This window comes from Girardinichthys multiradiatus, chromosome 11, assembly GCF_021462225.1.
Source record: "Girardinichthys multiradiatus isolate DD_20200921_A chromosome 11, DD_fGirMul_XY1, whole genome shotgun sequence".
In the NCBI taxonomy this organism is placed as follows: Eukaryota; Metazoa; Chordata; class Actinopteri; order Cyprinodontiformes; family Goodeidae; genus Girardinichthys; species Girardinichthys multiradiatus.
The window spans coordinates 19,092,718-19,119,755 of record NC_061804.1 but is presented as its reverse complement, the minus strand read 5'-3'; the positions used below and the strand labels follow the sequence as shown (position 1 = coordinate 19,119,755).

The 27,038-nt window shown below is 43.8% G+C and overlaps 1 pseudogene; it reads right to left on the bottom strand.

Moving 5' to 3' along the window:
• Positions 1-602: 602 nt before the first annotated feature.
• LOC124876607 overlaps positions 603-27,038 on the bottom strand; it is a 32,353-nt pseudogene continuing 5,917 nt past the window's right edge.

The following is a 27,038-nucleotide window of genomic DNA, read 5'->3' as shown; positions in this document are numbered from 1 at the left end:
GGCTGAATAAACTTAAACAAACACCAAACCCAAATTCCACATTGTGACAAAGAGGGCAGTTAAGGCAATGGGCGATGCAGAGTTTGATAATAATCCAAGATTACAGAATCAATAAAATGACTGAAGAGCTATAGTTATGTAAAAGTAAACTACCATGTATATTTTGATCCAAAGTTCAAGACATTTTAGCTATCAGCCTCATGGGGGCGATATAGAAAAGTAAAATCATTTCATCATCTACACATTTGCAGAGAAGTGGCTAAAAATAAAAGTTGTTTTCCTTTAACCTTAACTGCCTGTCTTTCTTTTTCTCTGTATGCATAGTTGTGAAGTGGAAAGAAGGCTGTGTACATAACTCTTAGTTTGATAACAGAGTTCAATCTTCGTTTTAGGGAAAAAAAAAAAAAAAAGGAAGTTCTGTTTCATCCAGTCAGCTTTCAGAAATTTGTTTCTTCTCATTTTAATGCAAGAGTGGTGACTATGGCATTTATTTGGACTCTTCTTGTAAAAGAAATGATTTCGTGATTGTGTTAAAAGGCACAAACAGACTCTTCAGAAGTCAACTATCACAACAAGATTTGAATCATGTGATCAACCTTGGCTGTTTTAGCATAATTTTATTAGGACAAAATGACTTCATCCTGACAATTTGCTTGTAAATGAACAAGCTAGTGTTTCTTCACTTGTCCAGAAGAGAAAAAGTGCATCTTTAAAAAACTTTAATAAAAAAACGAGTAAAGTTTGTAAACAAACAAAAAGTCCAGCTTTGTGGTATTTACAAATTACAACATAAGACAATAAAAAAGTGTGCACCTGATGAAAACTGTATGACAAAAAACATTTGAATCCTGTAAAGACTCACAATAAAAACACAAAGATGCCGATTAGAGAAGTTAAATAGCAGATGTTTATTTCTTTGGCGCTCGGACCCCGAAGACATGAATGCTATGAATGACATGAGCTTGAATGAACGATTTAGGATTAGGATTAGAGATGTCTTCCCCCCCAGGATCCGATACTGGTGATGTAGTGGAGGCCCGAGGAAATAAGGGCGTTGGAAGGAGCTAGGAATCCAGATCGTGGCGATGGGGTGGAGGAGGGTTGAAGCTCGGCGGGAGAGCAGGGAGATCCATGATTGGAGGTCCTTAAAAGCGAAGCCTTGAAGGGTGATTTCCTGAGGAGGAATACAGACTTGACGCTGATTGGTTGGAGCGAAGATGTATGATGGAGTCACAATACGGAACCAGTGGTGGAGGTGAGTCTTCCAGATTGAATTTTCGTCAAAACTCCATATAACATATAAAAATGCTACAAGTAAAACGTATCATTAATTAAACTAAAAGAAACAAGTTAAATTGACAGATTAAGTTAATTTATATTCATTTCAGCTTTCAATGTAAGAATAGGATCCTTTACAGTAATAAGGTTTGAAATAATCAGTGAAACGCATGTGCAACATCAGTAAATGAGAATAATGAGTTGACGACACATACAGGGACATGTGTACAAGGAAATGGCTTCAATTGTTTTTCTTCTGTTCTGAACTTGACTTTAGGTAGTAATAAACACAGGTTTAATAATGAACCTAACAGTTGTAGGATATGACACCATGTAGGATATAAAGAATATTGAGATGAAATTATACTGAATATAGTTGTTAATGTTCACCCAGCATAAGTCCTACTGACTTAAAAATTTATCAAATCCTAATTTTAATATCTATACTATATAATTATTCAATAATTCTAACAATGGTCTCTTTTCTACATCTCTAAATATATAAATCTTTAGAACGTTTTATTAAATTTGTTTCTTTCTTATTAGAAATGTGGACATATTGACATTTTTTCTTTTAATTTAGATGACAGATTCTTGTATCTTTCTGGAAGCCTGTTTACTGGTCAGTGGATGGGACTCTGGAAAATATTGAATATTGTCTCTTTCGCATCAGAACATATTAACCAACACAGGCTATCAATTTATGTCAGTCAACTCTGATCAGGCCTTACCTCACGATGTCCTGCTGAAACAGTTATAGAAATACTTTCAAAGGCATTACAGGTAGTGCCTCCACCTCTTATTGTAGTTCAGGGTTGACTGTGTGTGTTGTTGGCCCACTGAGGAAACGTGCCCATGTTAAACATGGCGTATCCCCAGGTGTTGATGCCTAAATTAATGCACAGGATCCCAATAATGTTCAGCATGAATCCAGCTCTCACCTGAGGGCACAAACAGCCACATTCTGGTCAGTTACCAAATAAAGAAAATCATTCAGTCTCTAAAGTCTTCACCTGAGCGTCGCTATAGTAAAACCTACAGTTATTTCCTGGTAGAACAACTCCTATGAATCTTGGTTCATGATCCTTTTAAATTAAACACATGGTTACGTGTCGCTATAATTAGATATTTCCATTAGTCTCACCATGTCAATAATTTTGAGGTTTCCAAAAGAGAAGGCGATGGCGTTGGGTGGCGTGGCCACAGGCAACATGAAAGCCAGAGAGGCAGCGATCGTGCAAGGCAGCATCACGTACAGCGGGTGTAACTGGATAGCTGTGGCCTAAGAGACACCAAACACATGTAAACAAATAGAAATATCAAAGATTTGCCTGAATTTGTGTGAATGTTGCCCTCAGTTTACCATTGAACCAAGTACGGGCAGGAACAGAGTGGTGGTGGCTGTATTGCTGGAGCATTCAGTGAATGTTGCCACAAGCAGAGAGAGCAGAATGGAGATGGCGAAGGGGGGGATTTCCTGCAGGGGCGCCAGACTTTCTCCCAGCCATTTGGACAAGCCTGAAATCTGCAAACATAAATGTAGACCTAAAAACAAAGCATGTGCAAGAAAGTATAAATACCTCTGCAGCCTACCAAAGAATTGATTACAAATACTTGAACAGGACAGTAACTGAAAGATTTATCTAAATATTGTCTGACTTAAAACTGTCTCCACCTGTTCTTTAGTCAAATATATCCACATAAATTTGTGTTTATTTATCGTTATTACTATTAAATCATAATCTAAGATCAGTGTAATATTGGAAGTTTTCTACATACAGATTAGTAAAGTAAAACTTATCTGTAGGAGTCTAAATTCAGTTTAAGTTTATTCAGATGTGGAGGATAATTTAAGTTAATTTTTATGGTGATTTATGTTTATTAAGAAAAAAAAAAAGGATTTTTTTACAGGTTAAAATATGTGTTCAGGTTAGTTAAAAGAGTAAGAATTCTGACACGTAATGAATTTGTGATAATATAGACTATACTAAAGCGCTCTAGTAAATTTGCATATTTAATTTTGCATTAGACAGTTAACTGGAGATTTTTGTGTGTGGTTGCTGCTACAGTCATTCGGGCAATTGGAGTGGAGCATCACAGTTTTTTGATCTCATTCTTATTTCTCCTGTTATTCTTTTACTCTATTATTTTGTGTATAATTTATTTCTGTTTCATTTTAATTTTTAAACAGTTGAATCTAACTGAAAGGATTCAATTTGTTGGGTATTTTTTTGCCATCGAGTGGATTACCAGAGGAAAAGGAAAGCATCAAGCTTATGGCTTCATCACCTAGGAAACTACATTATCTAAAACACAAAATGGTAAGATATTGTAATTTGGAATATTTAACTAAAGAAATAAAAGTTTAAAAAGTAAAAAATAAATAAATAGAATGAAGAAATTTGAATAAGCAATTAATTAAAAAAATGCAAATATGAAAACAATAAAATAAATAAAGAATAATAACAAATACATAACTATTACACATAAGTAATTGTATTTTTAATTACAATTTATAAAAAAAATATTAAAAAGTAGAAAAAATGATAAAATGAAACACGTATGTAAGAAATTTATTTAGAAATTGTAAATATGAAAAATAAATACAATACATAATGAATTAACAAATAAACATTTTTTAAACATTTTTATATACTATACAAACTACAACAACAAAATTTTTTGGAATGATAAATACATATATAAATAGATAAATAAATAATTAAATAAATAAAAGTTGGAAGTATGAAATAACTTGTGAACCAATAAGTACTGTCTGATTGCTTAGAAATCATTACATGTTGATATTAACAGTGAAGTCAAGGAAGAATAGTTCCCTGGTGTTTACCTCACTGCCAGAAGCCAGAGCAAAGCCTCCACCCATTAGAAGGATGATGTTCCAGGGCATTCACTCTTGGACCACCTGCCAGTTCAACAGAGCTGGAGGTGCCTTAATCATCTTACCTGTAACATCAAGTAAACTTTTAATATGCAAAAGTAATTAGTTTGGAAGACAAGCCCCATGTCTGGCAGTTAATGGTCAGCCTAGACTTAGGCTGAAAAGATGCTGAAATTGTTGCTTGATACAATATTAAAAAGATCAACTGAGATCCAGGCAATATCTCACCTGCCTCGGTGAAACCATAGCTGCCACATGTGGGCAACTGAGATGGGATGATGAAGAAGAGCATTGACATGAAGACGGCCACTGTTCCATCTGACACAAACCTAAGGAAACAAAGAAAGTTACTTAAACATACATTCATCCAATTATTTTCTATACCTGCCTCTTCCATACATCGTTTGTGATGAAAGACTTTCCATTTTTTGCCATGTAAGAAAGATTTTTGAAATTTCTTTGTAACATTTTTTTCCTGACCAGAACACACTTCAGCTAAAGGTTTAAAATCTTAGCCTTGCTGTACCCACTTAGCTGCCAAAAAAATGCTGGCGATTCAATTTTTTAAATTGTCAAATACAGTATATGTAATATGTACAATAAAACCTATTCAGTAAATATTATTCAAATAAAGTAGTTAGAGTCTACAGGAAATGTGTAGCATGTGTAGCAAATGTGTACATGGTTACATGGACAATTACATTGTTTAGAGTTTAAACCAAAATAGAGAAGAAGAGAAAAAGAGAAGAGAAGAGAAATATTCTTTATTGTCCAGTCGTACGTGCACACGTCGTCTTATGGTTTATCTGGAGATAAAGCAGCTGCTCTATTCTGAGCTCCTCACCCTCTTTCTAGGGGAGTGCCCGGCCACCCTGCGGAGGAAGCTCATTTCAGCCGCTTGTATCCGGGATCTCATTCTTTCGGTGATGACCGAAAGGTCAACGGGTGAGGGCAGGAACGTAGACCAACTGGTAAATCGAGAGCTTCACCTTCCGGCTCAGCTCTTTCTTCACCACAACGGACAAGCACAGCATCCTCATCACTGCGGCGGTGGCACCAAGCCGTCTGTTGATCTCCTGCTCCATTCTCCCATTACTCGTGAACAAGATCCCAGGATGCTTAAACTCCTCCACTTGAGGCAGAAACTCCCCTCCAACCTGAAGAGGGCAAGACACCTTTTCCAATCGAGAACCATGGCCTCGGACTTGGAGGAGCTGATCTTCATCCCAGCCGCTTCACACTCAGCTGTGAACCGCCTCAGTGCATGCTGTAGGTCTTGGCTAGAGGGGGCCAGCAGGACCACGTCATCTGCAAAAAAAGAGACAAAATCCATCGGCCCCCAAATCAGACCCCCTCCTGCCCTTGGCAGCACCTAGATATCGTGTCTATGAAAGGACCGGTGACAAAGGGCAGCCGTGCCAGAGTCCAACATGCACTGGGAACAGGTCCTACTTAGTGCCAGCAATGCGGACCAAACTCCTGCTCAACCTGTTCAGAGACCGGAAGGCCCCTAATAAAGGGCCCTTGACTCCATACTTCAGGAGCACCCTCACAGGGCACCACAAGGGACACGGTCAAATGCCTTCTCCAGGTCCAAAAAACACATGTGGACCAGTTGGGCAAAGTCCCACGAACCCTCGAGCCCCTGTAGAGCGTGAGTGCTGGTCCGGTGTTCCATCACTTCAAGGCCGACCGGTGGTCCTTTTCAATGGCCTCACCGAACTCCTCCCAGGCCCGAGTTTTTGCCTGTGCCACAGCCCCTCTTCAATAAGGTGGCGTTTCAAGGAGTGAACCGCCACCTTATTGTCCCACAGTGGGGAAATTCATGTGTAACAGCAGGAAAGTGAAAGGCAAATGAAAGTATGTAGATACACACAAAGGTTAAATAAAAAAATTCAATAAATAACAACCTGTGCTGACTTTCTTTTCGAGTTCGACTCCCCAATTAAGACTCTTGCCTAATTCTCCAAGCAGAGATCATTCTGACTGTTCGCTAATGTAAGAAAATGTATTACTTGCAAATATATTCCACAGAACTCTTCCAAAACCTTGAAACAAATACTAAAATAAAGTCATACAATGAATACTGTAAAAGAAAGGGAAACCACATGACTTACGCATCATCCTTGTTGAAGAGCAGCGTGGCCCAGCCAGGTATGAAGCCCGGCTCCCTGGTGAACCAGAGCAGCACGAGCAGAATGAAGATGGTCAGTACTGCTCCCTCAGCAAACTTCATGCCACCAAGCTTCTTGTACTCCCCTCTCATCACAGCATACGCCTCCTTATCTCTGTCACTATTTATGCCACAACCAAAAGACTTCTTCAGGCTGAGTGAAAAAAATAAGCAGAAAGGTCAGAGCTACACAGAAAGCAGCTGAAACACTAGTCCATAAACCTTAAGATGATCAAAGTAAAGCTCTAAACATTTAGAGCAGAATAACAACTTTTTCTATAAATGTTGTCAATCCACGATTAACTGGAACTGCAGTGAAATGTGTTTAATATTAATGCATCAAATCAAAACAGTGTAAACATGCTAATGTTAGCCTAGCAAGATGTGAGTTAATTAAAGTCAAGAAGAAATTAGAAGAAATTAGAAGAGAAGAAACAATCTCTGGAAAGTCATTGTGTTTGAGTTGTTGGACCACTTGTTTGCTGAGTATTGGATTATCTGCACGTTGTTGGACGTCACTGTGCCCCTCCAATGGCATCGGCCATTTTGTACCCAGGACAGCCCTCTCCTACATATCCCATCGAGCATTGCGACTGATATGACTGGGCGTCCCCAGTCTGACGTCACAGGGTGCTATATAGGAGGCGCCCATGTTTGAAAAGCCGCCTTCTGCTGGAAACCGATCTGGTGATTGAAGCGCGTCACTTTAAGAGAAGAACTCTGTGAAGAGTTTCATTCATTCTCTCTCGTTGGACAACGAACCATTCATAACTGAAGTCTGTGGACTAAGAAGGCCAGAGATTTCACTTTGCCGATCGAAGACTTGCCGCCAAAAGTTATCAATCCTTTGTGGTCAGGAGTTAGGGGGAAGTTTTATGATCAGAAGATCATAAAGGACAGTCGGAGCTGCGCTCCAACCCCCACCACTCGCCACCACTCATATCCCCCTCTCCCTTCGTCTGTAGTGCCATAAACTGCTGGTTGACTCAATACATACCCACTACCGTTTGTTGATTTTGCTTATTTAGATGTGTTACCCCTGTGTTTGTAGAATTTTGCATGTTGAGTAGGTGAAAATTAATAAATATTCACATAGATAAAGAGAGAGCGTTTGGTGTTTCATTGTGAGCAAAAAGTGATGTGTCAGTCAAAATAAGGTTCAAGTTCCACACGTTTCGGCAGAAACCGTCGATTGAACAGTGACATCTCCGGCAATAGTTATTAACTATTACGGAGTATTTAACGGTTGTAATTGTCAGAGGCGTTGAGCCACAATTACAACACCAGAAACATCTCTGGTCTCGATTCGTAAATGAGGATTTATGGTTAAGAAATTGATTTTGTCAGATTATGATTTGTAATTATAATTATTGATCAAGATTATTCAATCAATAATCATACTCCCAACATATGGTGTCCCTGGGTGGGCCTTAAAAAGACAGACATCAAATCACTGTTGCACAGAATGAACAGTTGTCATCTCCGTTAACAAGACGTTTATTGGGAGACTTGAGTTTCGCACAGAACGTTTGTGAATTAGGGGATTTTGATTAGGTTGTGCTCAGTTCTACAGCAAAGGATAACATTAGCTTTCAGAGGTGTTTGTTGTGGATGCAAGGTGAAAGTTGGTTTAACTTGTGGAAAAGTTAAAGTTAATTTCCAGTCGCCAGCCTGCTGCTGCAGCTGTAAAAACCTGCGCTGATAAGCAGCAGACTTGACCCCAGTGTCCACTGAGCGTAATTACAGTTGTGACCAACATTCTCCCAGTCAGTTAGAGAACAACACCTACATCTGGTGGCCATTTAATAGATTACAGATTGCAGCTGGTTTTCCCAAACCGCAGACCTGCACTCAGTACCATCTGGTGGTCACTAGTGCGAATTGCATTTCCTACGTTGATATTTTTTTTAAATCACTCAATTCATTAACACAGGCAGATTATTCCATCACCTATGATCAAAAGGGCATAACTTAAAGTTGAAAGTTGAAGTTACAGATCATTCATTACCACTTTTGAAAAAACGTTAAGCATTTTTGCTGGGTTTTAGTGTGTGAAGCATGTTTTGATCTGACTCATAAAACTAACTTAGTTGTCTAACAGGAAGGTAGGTGATTCATATTAGAGAACACTAACATTTATTTGAAGCTAAGAACAGCATTGAATGTTTAGTTTCGTTTTCCCATTTTTAAAATTTTATTTTCAACTTGGTTTCTGGGTTATTTCAAAAAAATTATTTCCCTTTTTCCCCTTTTTTGCATGTTTGCTTGATTAACCCCATTAAAGCATAGACTTGGGTAAGCCACAGTTTGAACGGTCAAACCTGTGTGCCCATTTTAAGCAAACCCATACACCTGGAAGAGACAGGTATGAATCAGACAGCTAGCTGAATAGCTTAGCCTGTTTGTGTGCAGCTAATTAAGTTTAGCAATCCTTAATCACTGAATAGCTTAGCCTGTTGTGTGCAGCTAATTAAGTTTAGCAATCCTTAATCACTGAACAGCTTAGCCTGTTGTGTGCAGCTAATTAAGTTTAGCAATCGTTAATCACTGAATAGCTTAGCCTGTTTGTGTGCAGCTAATTAATTTAGCAATCATTAATCACTGAATAGCTTAGCCTGTTGAATTGCTGCAAGATTTCTTTAGTGGTGGTTCATAAATAAACAGTTTGTGTGCGTGCATTGTGCATTTTGGGCCAAAGATGGAGGGAACATCCCAGACTGCAGCTGGAGATGTGTGTATGGTGGAGGACCCCATAGGAATGCAGGCACAAGAGGTGATTGGGTCATTGATTCTGTTGTCCCCCGAGGAGCGTAAAGGCCTCAATGATTATGGCATTGAGCAATGTGAAGCCAGGATTCAGGAGTTGCTCCAAGTCATTAAAAACCCACCGAAGGACAGACGGGTCTCAGATGTGTTAGGACAGCTCACTCTGTTGTATCAGCGAAGGTTAATGTTGGAAGTTGATCAACGCGTTAAACTGCAGTTCGAGCTGAATGATACTTTGCAGACGGTGGATGTCCTTCGAGGGGAAATAACAGAAGTGGGAAATAGATTGGAAGCAATAGAGGGTAGCCATGCCACCCCGCCCCCCCTGGAAGAATGGGGGGACGAACCGAAACCCACCTCACAGGTTGAAACCTTTGGAGGTGAGCCACACCTGCGAAACCCTGAGAGAACCTGCAGGTCAGATCTGGAGGATGTAGAAGCTGCTCTCCAGAGATTACCTTTCCAGGCTCACAGGGTTCCCCAGACATCCACCGAGGTAAGAACAGGGGTAAGTAGTCACAATAGGTTCAGTGGTGCGGTGCCCCAACCCACTGCAATCAGCAGCCATGAACGGTACCTGGCTGGGGACCCAGCAGGTGTAAATAGTTCACGGTTCAGATGCGAGCAGCCGTCAAACGTGACTCGCAGTACGGTCCTCTACGATCCCTCACCTCCGCCACGGCGGCAGGAGTGGGATTCAGGTAGCTCCTACCGCCCTCAACCGCTGCCCAGGACCCGAGTCCGGGAAGCACAGGGCCCACAGTTATACCGGGAGCAGCCTCCACTGCCTCCTCCGAGGATGAGGCGTGATGCACCGATACCCTCTGAGTGCAACCGGAGTGAACTCTCCGATGATGACTCAGATGGGCTGGGACCAATCCCTGAAAGTGGATTGCGCACCCGCCAGCTTGAGTCCCTTGCTAAAGACATAGAGCGTTTTGACCCTAATAAGGCAGAATCAAACATTGATGATTACCTTAGGGAAGTGGAACGCTGTCTTCTAGATTTGTACTGCCCATCAGCACGGAAAAAACTGAAGCTCATCTGGAAGACAACGTCCAGGAGCGTCCATGTTTTCATGGAGAGCCTGACACCCGCAGTCCGAGACCGTTATTCAACCCTTTGCGAAGCTTTAAGGGAAGAATATTCTGTGTACACGGACCGGGCCTCAGCCACACTTGGTGCATTCACGATCCAGCAAAAGAAAAGCGAAGCACCCAGGGAGTATTACCGGCGCTTGAGAGCCGTTTACTTCCAAGGACGCAATGCGCCAGGCATTGAGGAGGAACATGCTTTTAAATCCCTGTTCCTCCACAACCTTCATGAAAGTGTGCGATACGAGGTTACTATGTATTGCAGAACCAAGGCCATGAGCATGCAAGAGATCCGCAAATATGCTCAGATGGCGTGGGAAACACGTGCTCGCCCGACCAAGGGATCGGAGAGCGAGGCTAGGGTTTTACAGGTCCAAACTGACAGAAACAGCCTCGCGTTAGAAGGTCAGGAAATACCTCCAGCAGTAACCCACGCCAAGAACCAGTTCAGGGAACAACGTAGGTTTAGTCCGCAGGACCGGGGGGGGGGGGGGGTGGCAATGAACGGTACCCAAAGCCTGGTAAATATGATAACCCTAGGTCCAACAGGGGCCCTGACTACCAAGCGAGGCCGAAAGGTAAGACTGATGGAAAGGGGTGGGACCGACCTGCAGAGGGAATTATGGGGAGAGAGATGAAGGAGGCCTTACGCAAGATGGTAACAGAAGCGGTGCGTGAGGCCACCGCACCCCCACCACCTTCAAAACGCGAAACCAACCACCTGGATAAACCAGATCCGAAACCCCCGTCAGCGTGACTAGGCGTAGATTCCACCTCCACGGCAACCAGAGTTTATCTGGTCGGGTGGGGAGAAAAACCTGAGAAACCTCAAGTACCCCTTGAGACCTCGTCAGGAAAAACACCCCGGACTCCCTTCCTAAAATTCTTAGGTGGACTAACCCACAACACGCATGCCGGTCGCCTATACTGTCCGACAATTATAGGGGGGTGCGTCAAGGCGAACGCATTCCTGGACACCGGATCAGAAATTAGCCTGATGTGCTCAACCCTGTTTGAGGAGGTGAGTAGAGCTATGCTTGCTCTCGGTAAACCATTTCAAATTGAGGGTTGAGATGTAAGCATAACCAGCTACACCCAAGACCGCTCATACATAACCAGTCGGGTGTGGTTGGATGTTTCATTCCAAGACATGACTTTGGTCCACCCCATTTACATTTGCACACTGGACACCAAGCCTCTACTTGTTGGCCAGGACCTGCTGGACAGGTTGGCCCCGCTCATTGACAGCCACCAGGGCCACCTCTGGGCCCAGGTGGAGATGCCAAAACCCCTGGGCACAAGCAGTAAACCACCCTTTTCCACCAACCAAGTTTCCAGTGTGGAGGGTCCCAAAGAACCTCTGGCGAAGCTTATGCCTTCGACAGAACCAGTCTCGGGCACCTGTGGGGCACAAGTGCATCCGGCCACCCAGGGAACTGCCCTTCGCGGTCATGACTCGTTTCTCTGCTCTCTGGAAAACGAAGGGGTGAAACCTTACAACCCCAAAATAGTGGAAGGCGTGCACCTGGAGGACACCTTCACACCGGAAGTGATCTTAGCACTTTGGCTGGAGAAGTCCGCAATCAGCAGGGAGTTATATGACCGTCTGTCCTAAGAAAACCCACATCTAATTGAGGCGCGACGTAGCCACAGTCTGCTCTCAGCAGGCTGGCCACGCCGCCTGCTGAAGGCAACCGGAGTCTGCATCCTCAAGGTGCAGCTGGGCGTGAGACAGCTCGCCCATACCTTCAGCATTGCTCAACATCTGCACCCACCGGTTTTCATCGGGGCAGATCTACTGGTTCGGCTGGGTGCCCAGTTAGACACCTTTAACCAGGTTGTTTGGGCCCGAGCCAACGCTCCCTCAAGCCCCTTTCTGGGAACCCCTGAGGTCATGCTGTCGGGACAAACTACCCCTCAGGCCTGCCAGGCCATCAGTGAGACCGAGTCACTAATACCGCAGCGAACAGCAGGGGTACCGATGCGACTGACGGTCAAAACCGGACAGAAGATTCAGAACACCCGCGTTTTCTTCCAACCTCTTCCCTACTTCCGGGACTTGAACCTGGTGGTCTGTGGCACGCCCATGCTTGAGTTGAACAACCGTTCGATTTATCTTTTGGTGGAGAATCCAACTCAAGTGCCGATCCAGGTAGTCGCAAGGAAACCCCTGGGCATGCTCATAGACAGTTCTCATCATGACTTCGAGCTAACCATCCCCGTGATTGGAGACATGCCCTTATTTGTATCCAATAGACAGGACTCTCCAGACGTGGTGTCCACGTTCCCGTCGGGCATGATCACAATTGAGAGACATGAGGTTTTAGCAACCAAATCCACCTGTGGTGCTACCCTTGGGCCTGAAGGCAACCTGGTAGTGTACGCACTGGCGACACACCCAGCAGCCAGGTCAAGAAGAGCCTGGGACACAGGACTCCTCTAGCGAACCCTACCCCGGTTTTGAGACCGAGGTCCGCGAGCAGCTGGAGAAAGCCAATGCGCTAAGCACGGAAGAGGAAAGAACGGCTCTTAAGAAGTTGTTCTATGAATACCAGTCAGTCCTCTCGAAGGACTCCCATGACTGTGGGGTCACCGACCTCCACATGGTTCGTATTCCAACGAACCCGAACGCACCCCCCACATTCGTGCGTCAATATAAGATACCTCTGGCCGCTTACGAGTCGATTCAAGAGATCCTCGACAAGCTGTTGGAGAAACATATAATACGTGAATGCAACTCCACGTACAACTCCCCAATCTGGCCGGTGTTGAAACCGACCGGGAAATGGCGTCTGACAATAGACTACCATTCACTGAACAAGCAGGTACCCCTCTCACGCTGGCCCATGATTCATCTGGACCAGGAGCTGGCTAAGGTGAGAGACGCTCGCTTCTTCTCCACAGTGGACGTGGCAAATGGCTTTTGGACAATGAAGGTAGACCCGGCCAACCAGTACAAATTGGCGTTTTCCTTCGGGAACCGCCGGTATATCTGGAACAGGTGCCCCTTTGGGTACTCGAACTCTCCGGCTGAATTTAACATCTTCCTTCACAAAGCCATGTCCGATGCCGCAACCCGGGGAAACCTCATTTACGTCGATGACATCCTTATGAGGAGCAGGACGTTCGAGGAACACCTAGCCAAACTTCGGCACGACCAGCTTGGCGCGGCAGAGGCTAAGCTAGCACTCGCCAAAGGCCAATGGTGCAGGACAAAGGTGGAATACGTCGGTTTAACCGTGGGCCCAAACGGCATTGAGCCCCAAGCCAGCAGGATCCGAGCCATCCAAGACATAAAGGCTCCAACGAACGTGTCTGAACTTCGGCCCCGCCAGTTTATTGAGGACTATGCGGAGATGGCCAGATCCCTCACAGAACTCCTGCGCAAAGACACGCCTTTTACATGGGGGGAACCCCAAGAGCATGCCTTCCAACTCCTGAAACAGAAACTTGGTTCTGCTCCCTGCCCGGCCTACCCAGATAAGGACAAGGAGTTCTACCTGGAAGCGGGTTTCTCCTCCAAGTGTCTAAGTGCTGCTTTGAAGCAGAAACATGACCAGGACATGCGAGTTGTCGCATACGCAAGCCGACCCTTGAGTGACATAGAGGTTAAGTTCTCCGAGTGTGAGAGAGCTCTGCTTTCTACAGTTTGGGCAGTTGAACATTTCCGCAGTTACGTTGGGGGGCAGAAAGTCATTATCGAGACGAGCCACCAACCGGTCATTTTCTTGAACAGCGAACGTTTGAGAGAAGGAAGAATGTCCAACAGCCGCATCGCAACATGGATGATGGCACTCCAAGGCTATGACGTTGAGGTCAGGTACGGTCAGAATAACAAAATGGTGTTGGGACAAGGGTTAGCAGAATGTCAGCACTGTGAATGAGACACCGTAGCGACCACCATTGACAAACCGGCCACCTCCCAGTCTTCCTCGAATCACCGCTATTTCGATGAAAACGTGTGCGAAGGGCTTCCAAGCGCCTACATTGACGGATGTGCCTTCCTTCATGGAGGTCAACTACAGGCCGGTGTGGGCATCATCTGGGTTGGGCACCACGTCACCGAACCAAACCACTACCAACTGGGGTCGAAAACAAGTCAATATGCAGAGATCGCAGCAGTACTCATCACCCTCCAGCAGGCTACAGCCCTGGACATTAAACAAATGGTGATCTGCTCCGACTCCAACTATGCCCGGCACAGTTTGGTCTCCCATCTCCCGGTGTGGAAAGAGAATGGAATGAAGAATGCCAGGAATAAAGAGGTAAAACACTCCGAACTCTTCCTGGCATGTGACCATCTCACCACAGGGCAGGGAATGGTAGTGTATTGGAAAAAGGTGAAAGGTCACTCCCGGATGTTGGGCCCAGACAAGGACGGAAATGATGAAGCAGACCGTCTAGCCCGATTGGGAGCTGAAAGTGGAACCCCATGGAGTTTCCAAAAGGAACAGCTTCCTACCTCTCATACCCATGTCATCTGTGCCGTTACTCGGCGACAGACGAAGGAGAGGCGCGAAAACCCCCAAAGCTCTGGGGAGACTCTCCACCTTGGGCGAAAACCCAGTGACACAGACTTGGCAACCATGCAGGACCAAGACCCAAACCTCCACACCATTAGAGAGCTAGTGGCCAATGGTCGGTCAACGGAAACATCGCCATTGGCGACGGGCGAGACCAAAGAACTGAGAACCCTCCGACGTAACCTGTCCCACTTGAAGCTGGAGAAAGGTTTGCTGGTCTACACCCACAATGGGTGCGGGACGCCCCGATGGGTGGTACCCACTGACCACAGGGGGGTCATGTTAGCCCACGCTCATGACTCTCCTGTAGGGGGTCACAGGGGTCTTAAAGCCACACTCCACACCCTACAACAGGTGGCATACTGGCCTTCGATGGCTCACGACGCCCAAATCTACATCCAAGGATGTTTGACTTGCTGTCAGTTCCAACCGTCACAACCACTCGGTCGAGCACCACTTCAGCGTAGGGGGGTCACATTCCCGTGGTCCCACCTGCAAATCGACTGGGTTGGACCAGTCCCCAAATCGGCCAGAGGTAACAAATACCTCCTAACAGTGACGTGCAGTTTCACCAAGTGGGTTGAATGCTTACTTGCACCGAACGACACAGCTGTAACCACAGCTGTTCTTCTACTGAACCACGTTTTCAGCCGGTGGGGCCTTCCCCTGTCCATTAACTCGGACAGAGGGACGCATTTCACCTCAAGCGTCATGACATCGCTGTTTGACATTCTAGGGGTGAAAGTAAAATTTCACATTCCCTACCACCCTCAATCGTCGGGTCAGGTGGAGCGGATGAACCGTACCATAGTGGCCATGCTAAAGAAGTACGTTAGCGGCAATGGAAAGGACTGGGACATCAAACTCCCCTTAGTCCTGATGGCCATCCGGTCCACCCCCTAACGCTCTACAGGAGTGACACTCTTTGAGATGATGACTGGAAGGCAAATGACTCTCCCACTCCATCTATTGTACCATCCAGAAGATGTGAGTGTGACAACTGCCTACACAACACACCAATATGTCGCAGACTTGAAGGAGCACCTCAGATCAACATTCGCTTGGGCGCAAACAAACCTGGAAGCCATTGTAGAGGGCGCAAAAGCATATTATGACCGAAAAGCAGCCCACCGTGAATACGAAGTGGGTGAAAAAGTATTTTATTTCAGATTTGCCCTACCAACCGGACGCTCCAGGAAATTTCTCCCTTCGAAATTGTAGGTAAACTCTCACCAGTGGCCTACAGAATAAGAATCTCAAAATCCAAACAGGCCCCGATGTACAAATGGGTTCACGCGAACCAGATCAAACCCTACCACAGACTCTCCTCCACAGAAACAGGGCTCCCTTCTGGAACTGAGGGAGGAGAGGGGAGCGCATAGGGTCAGTCAGATCGGTGCATGTAAATAAACTCCACACTAACATGCACTAACCACTAACAACTCCATCCATAAAATTTTCCCTTCTATAATCAGGATTTCTCTGTTGCAGGATGGAGGTCATCTGGATGATTGGCATTCTTATTGGCTCCACACTTGCTCTACCAACCGGCGTAGTACAGATAGGACCACCAACCGGCACGGTCCTGCAAGACACCCCCGGGCTCCTTATTACGCGCTGTAGACTCCACACGCAGAGGGTCTTCGTGCGCCTAGACCCGTGGGACGTATACCGTAAACACATCCGTCTTCCGCCACTGATGACTGAAGGAAGACCTCAGGGGACTCAAACCCCCGACACCATAGACCATGCCAAACAGACTACAATCTATATCCTCAAACAACTGCAGAAATTCATGGTCACCGAAGAGGACCTCAGCGGCAGTAAACGCCCAAAGAGATTCCTCGGTGGATTGATAGCCTCAGCTGCGGCGCTGGGATCTCTGTTTTCCATTGGCCTTTCAGCAGCAAATTCCGTTAGCCTGAAAACTATTCAGAGACACGTGCAAGAATTGGATGACAAAATGCCAGAAATCCAACAAAGACTCCTCCTCCAACAGAGACTATTAGACATACAAACCAAGACCCTCCAGGGCACCGTGGTTACTGTAAACTTACACTCCACCCTTATTAACAATACCCTGCATGCACTGCAAACCCTCACAGAAGTGGTCAGGAATGATTTGATGTACACACAGGTTGTAAGAGATTTGATGCAGGACCTGATTAGGGAAGTTGGTTCATCGGTAGACAGCCTAACTGAAGGACTGATACCCACTTACCTAGTCCTGCCGGATTTGGTGAAGAAAATCCTAAAGTCCACCACAACAGACACCTTGCAACCTCCACAAACACACCTAGCGTATAGCTTAGGCAGTGCAATCCCAATTTTCGTAAATCCGGATAACCTAGAGATAGGATTTATGCTCAATCTTCCTATCATCGAAAGAGCAAACGTATACAGGCTTAAAACAGTGTTAAATGTCGGGTTTTGGAAGGAAAACACACACGTACAACTGAAAACCCCATCACTTTTGGCTTACCACGAGGCTGACCCAAAACTTTATTTGATTCCCAATTTAGACCTGTGCACCAAAACCAAGGACCTCCATTGGGTGTGCCCGAGTAACCCATTTATTAGAGATGTCACCGATTACATGTGTGGGTTAAGGGAGGGAGCTCCCGAACAAAACTGTCAGGCAAAGATAACTCTGAAGGATGTAGGGTTAGAAACCAAGGTCGAACGTGCGGGTAACCGATGGCTTGTAAGCACCCCAGTAACAGAAGCCTTGCTATCCTACGATCAGCACGACACCGTTACCAGAATAAAATTACCCAACCAAACAATGTTCGTCTCCGTACCCCAAGGTGCACTCCTACATCTCGGGGACATAATCCTTCATCACCTTAATCTCGACCGATACGATACAGAAATTGAAATTATGGATGCTTTCAAGGGATATAATTTCAGCATTGACGCAAGTATTGAAAAACAACTGATAGTGGAAGGGACCAAACAGATTAAGTTCAGCCTCACCCCTGCGGAACTAAGCGTCACACCTTTCCCTCGGTTTCCCCGGTGAACAGAATGGACAGAAACCCACACTATGACCGTTATGGTAGTTCTCCTTGTGATCGGGTGGGTCGTGACGGCTGGAATGGCACTCACCGCATACAGACAGGTTAAGCGTGTACAGGTCAGGATTGATGCCCTCACATTCATTCCCCCACGGTTCATAGCACCGCCTTTGCCAACGACACAGCCAGGGTCCAGTGCCTAATAGAAGTTGGATGAATAAGCTATGAACCATGATTTTGTTTTGTTCCTTTTATTCTTATATATACATATATATGTACGATATCTGTTATTGTTTCATTTTGTCTCAGGATTACCAAAGCTGATGACCAAAGAATGTAATGATGATATGAATGTATTGTCCTGTATTTGTCTCATTGAACAATGTAGAAAGGGATGAGTTTAGTCAGAATTTAGTCCTGCCCAGGCTAACCTCTATCCTGCCCAGTCGTAGGTTTTGAGTAACACAGAGACAATTTTGTTTTGTTCTGCTTCGCCACGGATCACTGATTGCTCAGCAAAGGACAGAATGGTCCCAGTACCTTCAAAGACTGCGATTCATCTCACCCTTTGAACCTAGGGGGGAATGTTGGACCAATTGTTTGCTGAGTATTGGATTATCTGCACGTTGTTGGACGTCACTGTGCCCCTCCAATGGCATCGGCCATTTTGTACCCAGGACAGCCCGCTCCTACATATCCCATCGAGCATTGCGACTGATATGACTGGGCGTCCCCAGTCTGACGTCACAGGGTGCTATATAGGAGGCGCCCATGTTTGATAAGCCGCCTTCTGCTGAAAACCGATCTGGTGATTGAAGCACGTCACTTTAAGAGAAGAACTCTGTGAAGAGTTTCATTCATTCTCTCTCGTTGGACAACGAACCATTCATAACTGAAGTCTGTGGACTAAGAAGGCCAGAGATTTCACTTTGCCGATCGAAGACGTGAGTTAACACGTAACTGGAGACATGGAGCTTCGGAGAGACGAACCGCTACCGTGTTTCATTTTCAAGTCGACTTTGATGGTCAGATCATATTTTTCCTTTTTGTCAAGAAGACCAAAGGACAAAGACTGACCATTCCCCTAAAGTTAATTGTGGACGCACAATTAACTTAACCCCACTTTTCCTCGCTCGAATTCCCTCACTCGGAAGAAGACGACACAAGTAAAACCCATTTCTTTTTTTTATTTCTTTATTAGAAGGCCTGGGCAGGGTCAGAGGTTGTAGAAGCGATCAGAATCGCTGGTTAGGATCTCATGTGTTCTGAATAATATGTGCATGTAACCTTGCTTGTTGAAAATTTGATGTGTTATGTAATATCGGGATCCGCCGTGTTCCCCAGAGCTGTTTGTGTTTACTATCTGAACGCGGGTGCGTTGCAAGACTGGACTGTTAAAACGACCTCATGGTAAAATTCTCCATTTTACCTTTGTCTTCAATCTCACTGTGCTAACTTGCCGCCAAAAGTTATCAATCCTTTGTGGTCAGGAGTTAGGGGGAAGTTTTATGATCAGAAGATCATAAAGGACAGTCGGAGCTGCGCTCCAACCCCCACCACTCGCCACCACTCATATCCCCCTCTCCCTTCGTCTGTAGTGCCATAAACTGCTGGTTGACTCAATACATACCCACTACCGTTTGTTGATTTTGCTTATTTAGAAGTGTTACCCCTGTGTTTGTAGAATTTTGCATGTTGAGTAGGTGAAAATTAATAAATATTCACATAGATAAAGAAAGAGCGTTTGGTGTTTCATTGTGTGCAAAAAGTGATGTGTCAGTCAAAATGAGGTTCAAGTTCCACACGTTTCGGCAGAAACGGTCGATTAAACAGTGACATCTCCGGCAATAGTTATTAACTATTACGGAGTATTTAACGGTTGTAATTGTCAGAGGCGTTGAGCCACAATTACAACACCAGAAACATCTCTGGTCTCGATTCGTAAATGAGGATTTATGGTTAAGAAATTGATTTTGTCAGATTAGGATTCGTAATTATAATTATTGACCAAGATTATTCAATCAATAATCATACTCCCAACAGAGTCAAGTCGGAAACAGAATATTAATTCAGAGCAGGAACTGTTCACATTTTATTAGAACATAAACATCTAGTGTTTAGATCTCAATTATATCTATTATGTAACATTTTTCTAAAGAAATAAACCAACAGCTCTGGAAATGTGGTCTAATGTATTTTGAAATTAGACAGTTTTTATTCTATCAGAGCTCATTCTGCTCGGTTGATAGGCAGACAAAGGGACTGGCTACACTCAGAAGGTCATTAAAGTTGATCAGCTTTAGGATTTATTTTTTCAATAGACAATAATGCTGGACAATTATTGGGTCACGTCATGCTCATTGGTCTTATCATTCATTAAGATGTAAGTAATATGGTTCCTTCTGCTTCCAGCACCATTATCTTGGAGTTTATTTCACTCTTTAGTACCAAGTAACCAGTAAACCAGGTTACTGGTGAGTTGCCTTAGCGTACTGGTTCTTGTGCAATGAGTAATTTGAACCTAAATAGCCTTAACGAGCAGTTATCATACCAAAATGTGGTTTGGATTTGATAGATCCACATTTAAACAATTGTTAGGCTGCACATTTGGTAATTAATTTTCTCTAGAGTTGGTTTTGTGTGTCTACTTGTTTTTATTTATTTTGCATTTCTGAGCATGATAATTGGATTAAATGTCAAATGATTTACCACACTCCTTAGACATTTGTCATTTTTTAACCTATTGGAGCTCTGTATGCTTCTCTCATAGTATTTTTGGAATTACATACAAAAAGGAGATGTCAGAGAGCCTCGGTTATTGAGCTGTTGTTTGTTACTGTGTAAACTGATGTTATCAACTGTGTTTTTTGCTGCACAATAAAGCTACTGACTTTTAAGCATATACCTGGCATTGATTTAATTAAGCTAAGGGATTGTAAATCAGTGTTGGCAAATGTGTTTTATCTGGATCAGTATCCTAGAGAAGAAATTGTGATCGGGACATCCTACTCACAGTAATGGGGGGTTAAAAATTGTGTGTTTATCTGTTTTCCCTTAGTCTTGGTCTTGCTAACTACTCCCACTGCAGACTTTGACCCAGTGTGCATAGTATCGGTTTTCTAACTTAGTACCTGTTTTTTAACGTTTCGGTCACCATAGACAAGAATCGAATTCACTTTGTAATTCTGAAAGCATAAGCAAACAACAGTAATACTTCACATTGCTTGAGTATACACATCCTCTGGTTCTCTTACTTGAAGCCAAGAAACATGAACTGAAGCCAGAACCAGGAGATTGCCAACATGAGTACCATGTTTGGAAAAGCAAAGCCGAACCAGCTGGCAAAGTTGATCACACCTCCATTTTCAGGGAAGAGCCTTTGGAAAAAACAATAGTGATGAGAGGAGTAGAAAAAGGATGAGCTGTTTTGATCCCTGTGAACTGATTGTATTGATGTCTCACTTGTCCATTTGACCCTTGAGGATGAGGTTGGGGGTGGTGCCTGTGAGGGTAGCAGTGCCGCCAATGCTCGCAGAGTAACACACACTCAGACTCATCCCTTTAGTCAGGAGGTCGTACTTTGCCTCCATAGCTTTTCTCCTAAACTCCTGCATGGACACTTGAGTCACTTGAGGCTGAACTGTAATCCCAGAAAGTGAGAAGGCTATTAAATGGGTAAAGTTAAAAAACAAACCCATTCAAACTGCTGAGATTTTACTCACCCACTCCGTTCTCTAGCTGCAGCTTTGTATCTGGCTTTTTTTCATCCGTGATTTCCTCCTTGCTCTGCAACTCAAACCCGAGGTTAGCTTCTGCTGCGGTCTGGAGGTCTCGTTCTTCCGCCCGAGCTTCCGTTACCTGCAGCTGCTGCAACACAGCATGTGCGATGGGCAGCATCATTGCTGTTGTGGCCGTGTTGCTGATCCACATGGACAGGAAGGCAGACACTCATGAAGCCTATCATCAACCTGTGAGAGTGGAGGAGATTATGATTATCTTGAGCTGCATAATACAATAAATTTTGAGATAAATATTATTGTTTTACGTTCAATTTAATGAAAAAACACTTGATAAGGCGTATTAAAATTTCCTGGTTAGGTTTAGGACCAGAAAACTGTTGGGTTAAGTTCAGAAAAATATTATTTAGGCTTTAATTGAATTCAGAAATTCAAATAAAAGTAATCTTGTATGAATTCGTTACATACAGCAAAATACTGGGATGATTTTTTTTTTGTCAGTTTTGTGGCCCCAACTCCACTGAACCAGGCAACGTCAAAAGCATTGTTCTGGTTCTCATGTAGGCTTCTGAACTGTTCTTTGAGTGACCCGTCACCCAGAGCCTGCTATGTGAGACCCTACCATGGGCATTTAAACCCCAGAAAACATGGCCCCTAGGATCAATTGAGCATTCAAACCCCTCCACTATGTTAAGGTTGTGGTTTAAGGAGGTTGAGAGATATCTGCAAGAAATAGTCGGGCTCATCTCCACGCACATCAGGTCGGGGAGAGGTTTCTGACTGTTGTTTCAGCCTATGGGCCAAGCAGCGGCGCTGAGTACCTGTCTGTCAGAGGTGCTGGACCGTTCCCCACTTGTAACCCCACTTGGAAACTCCGTCATTCTGCTGGGGGGCTTCAACATCCACATGGGAAAGGACAGTAATACCTGGAGGGGTGTTATTGGGAGGAGTAGCCTCCATGATCTGAACCCGAGTGGTGTTTTGTTATTGGACTTCAGTGCCAGTCACGGATTGTCCATAATGAACATCATGTTCAAGCATAAGGGTTCATTAGTGCAATTGGCACCAGGACACACTAAGCAGAAGGTCGATGATCAACTTTGTAGTGGTGACTTGGGATCTTCTTGGACACTCGGGTGAGGAGATGTGCTGAGCTATCCACCATTCACCACCTGGTGATGAGTTGGACCCGCTGGTAGAGGAGGAAGCCATCTGGGAATGTGTAGTGGAGCCCTCAGCCAGGGATGTATTCAACTCCCACCTCAAGTAGAGCTTTTCCCAGATTCTAGTGAAAATCTGAGACATAGAGTCTGAGTGGACTATGTTTGCCACCTCTGTTGTCGATGCTGCCACCCTTAGGTGTGACTGTAATGTCTGTGGTGGCTGTCATGCTAGTAATCCGCAAACCAGGTGGTGGACATCGGCAGTAAGGGATGCTGTCAAGCTGAAGATGGAGTCTTGGGCTTGGGAGGAGTTCGGTGAAGCCATGGAGAAGGACTACCGATCGGCCTCGAAGCAATTCTGACAAACCCTCCGGGAAGTCCGGGAAGTGTTGGGAAGCAGTGCTTTGCCAACACTGTTTACAGTGCGGGTAGGGAGCTGCTGACCTCGATGGGAAACAATATGGGGCGGTAGAATGAATACTTCGAGGATCTCCTCAATCCTGCCATCACGCTTTCCCTGGTGGAAGCAGAGACAGGGTACTTGGACCTGGAGTCGTTCATCACCCAGGCTCAAGTCACGAGGTGGTCAAAAGCTCTACGATGACAAGGCTTTGGGGATGGGTGAGAGTTGCCCACAGTACCTCAACTCTCTGGATGTTGCTGGGCTGTTGTGGCCTCATCAACATTGCGTGGCAGTCGGGGACAGTAGCTTTGGACTGACAGACTGGAGTGGTGGACCGGAGGGTGTGTTCCAACTACAGGGGGATCACACTCCTCAGCCTCCCTGGGAAGCAGTGTGGTTTTCATTCCAGCCCTTGACCAGTTCTTCACCCTCTACAGGGTGCTCGGGGGTTCATGGGAATTTGCACAGCCAAGGACCAGGAGGGGGTCCGATTTGTAGACCAGTGGATTTCTTCTCTCCTTTTTCACTGATGACGTGGTCCTGCTGGCCCTCTCTAGCCAAATCCTATAGCAGGCCCTGGGTAGGTTTGCAGCCGAATGCGAAGTGGCGGGGTTGAGGATCAGCTCCTCCAAGTCTGAAGTCTCGATCAGAAAAGGGTGGTTTGCCCTCTTTAGGTTGGAGGGGAGCTCCTGCCTCAAGTAGAGAAGTTCAGGTGTCTTGGGGTCTTGTTAAATAGTGAGGGGAGAATGGAGTGGGAGATTGAAAGATGGATCGGTGCAGCCACTGCAGTAATGAGGACGCTGTGCAGGTCCGTTGTGGTAAAGAGAGAGAGCTAAGCCGAAAGGCAAAGCTCTCAATTTACCTGTCAGTGTACTTTTCTACTCTCATCTATAGGCATTACCTTGGGTCATGACCAAAAGAACAAGATCTGGGATACCAGCAGCTGGCATGAGCTTCCTGCGCAGGGTGGCCAAGCCCTCCCTTAGAGATAGGGTAAGGAGTTAGGCCATCCAAGAGGAGCTCAAAATAGAGCAGCTTTTTTTCCACATCAAGAGGCGTCTGTTTCGGATCTTTTTTATTACTTTTTGTTTTCATTAGCTGCAAGCCATAATCATCAAAATTAAAGAAAGAAACTCTTTTATCACTTATTTTAAATCACTCATTTATATGAGTATGACTATATGTATTTTACTTTGTGCACAGAATTACTGAAACAAATTCACATTTTAGAGATGTTCTTATTTATTGAGATGCAGCTGTTGACACCGTATTTGTTGCAAATTAATTTCATCACAGATTTTATCCTCTTACAGGGATGGACGAACACCAACCAGGAGAAGAACCCGGAGGGCGATGCGTTTATGAAGGTTCCAGTGTTCCACTGCAACAGCCACCAAAAGGCCACCAATGCCCAGCATATTTGAGTCTTTCAAATACTCAATACTGACCTTAAAAAAAGATCACAACATTTTTATTCTTGATATTAAAACTATATCAAAAAAGAATTGACTTCAGGTCAATTTTAGCAGCCAATGCTAAGCTTATTGTGTCATTTTTACGATTTATCTCAGTTCCCCTAATGTCATTCATTACCAGTCAGTATAACCTTTGAGCCAAACATTTTAGAGTTATAAAAGTGCCAGTTCAGATTGAGTTTTCTTTTTTGCTGTTGGCTTTTTCTTGTGAGAGTCAGTATCTCAAATGCACTAAACAGCCAACTGAACAACCTCTTATCAGATCACATTTCTGTTATCTTAATCAGCCTAGACATTCTCTGCAGTTTACGTGAATGCTTCTTTAAAAGCTTTATTTTATACGCCATTACACCTCTGCCATTTTTTCATTAGACTTCTATTTATATAGAAGCCCATGTCAGTTCAGATTAAAGCCAGTCCTTTACAACGTTCCACGTTATACATGCTGAAAGAAATGTGGCATACCTGAAGGTGTTTCAGAGCGATAATCTGATGTAAACTAAGGTGGGGTAGAAAATCAACACAATGGTCTTGCTGATAGCTAACAGCTAAATACTTTTTTATATTCTGCACCACAACACATCATTTACTTCCTCTGATAGAGTTTCATCTAACATGTGAAATTAGAAAGCATGAAGTGTAAATATCTGTAGACAACATTATAAATTGTTTAATGAAAAAGAGACATGTTATAATGGTTTATAAAACAACGAATCAATTTTCTGAGCTAATAAGAAACTGACTCCTGATAACTGCTCCACAAATATTCACTTAAAAAGAAATCTTAAACATTAATTTTAGTCTTAAGATGGAATGTTTCCCTGAGAAATAAAAAATATACAGAAAGATTTTAACATAACGAGGTATAAGAGTGAATAGTGACTGTACATCTCCAGCCTTCATGATGCCCATCATAGGGAACAGGATGACAGGGAGAAGAGCAGTCACAGCCAGAGGCATACACTCTGTGCACCAGTACAAAGTCATCAGGATGATCACATAGCCACATCTTGCTTCCTGTAAATACACACACAAACACACACAAAACAGGTCAAAGTCTCAAATATACTTACATAGCATCCAAATAATGTTCACAATCATATGTTGTAAACAATATTTCTTTCAGCATGCTATTCAGCATGCTATTCCTATATAATATTTCTAATTCCTGGTTATATATTATGCATAATACATGACTGTAGTGTGGAAATATAAATGCCTTATTATTAGTAGTGTGGAAATATAAATGCATTATTATTAGTAGCTAAGACTAAGATATATTTGGGATTCTGCTGCTTATAGATAGATTTTTATTAGGGGTTTTAGTTATGCTTTTGATAGTTAGAAAAAACCTTAACAGTAGCCTCTAGTTATAACACAATGAGTATTCATTATTCAAGGTTAAAGCTTGCAGGTGATTTCTGTCTGTATCGTGAGAAGCTGGCAGTGAATTGGGGAGGCATGGTACTCCTCTCTGTGCTAACCGAAACTTCTGATAACTATTCCTCTCCCTGAAGATTCCTGAAGACGTGTGGGAAACAATTCTTTAATTAAATGATGAAATGTATCTCTCTTTCTTTGATACTGTTGCTGGGGAGACATCCACAGACAGAATGATTGTGTATGTGTACTGCATAGCAGCGTGGGGTATAAAATGTAATGTAACGCAGCCCCCAGTGAGACAGCACACAGACGTTTTCAGGTACCAGTGTAGGTGTGATGTCTCCCCTCTGAATTCAGATTGGTTTTAATAAACTTGTGGAAACGAACAACTGATCTCTGACTGAGGATTGTCCTTTCGGGTGCCAAATAAAAAGAGTCGATGAGAGGTGAGGAGTAACGTAAGAGTTAACGAACGGCCAGTAAAGTTTTCCTTCCTCGACAATGGTTATCAAATTGAGTTTTTGTCTGAAAAGTTCTCCCCTCTGTAAAAAACTATTCATACCCAAAATACTAAGTGCAGGGAAAAGAACAGGTGACTTAATTCAGCTATAGATGACTTGTAAAGAGTGTTTAAGTTTGAACACATTACTATAACTAGAAACGTCTGCATTTACTTCATAAAGACTCTGTGAATGCTGTAAGGTCAATGGATGGGTTGTTCTGATGAAGGAGCCTAACTGAAATAGAAACAATTGTCGATTTCTGTAAATTAGTAAAAATTTTAACATCTAAATTCTGGGGAAAAACCTGTTGAAAAAAGCATTATAAGAAACTGAAACTTTTAATTTAGAGTAAAAATACCTTTTTGAATCCCTTTAAAAAATTTATTTTGCTAGCATTAGCTAACCAGCTAACTTTAGTTAATATCCTAGCATTAGCATATTAACAAATTAATGAACACTGTTGTGCTAATTGCAACTTATTGATATGAACATGTTCATATGTTAATGTTAATGTTAATAAGTGTTCATATCTATGGCAAACAATGTGCTAGCACCAGTCAAAATGCAAAGTTTAGCTAACTTTCTAACATGCTAACATTAGCATGTTAGATAACGATAATAGAA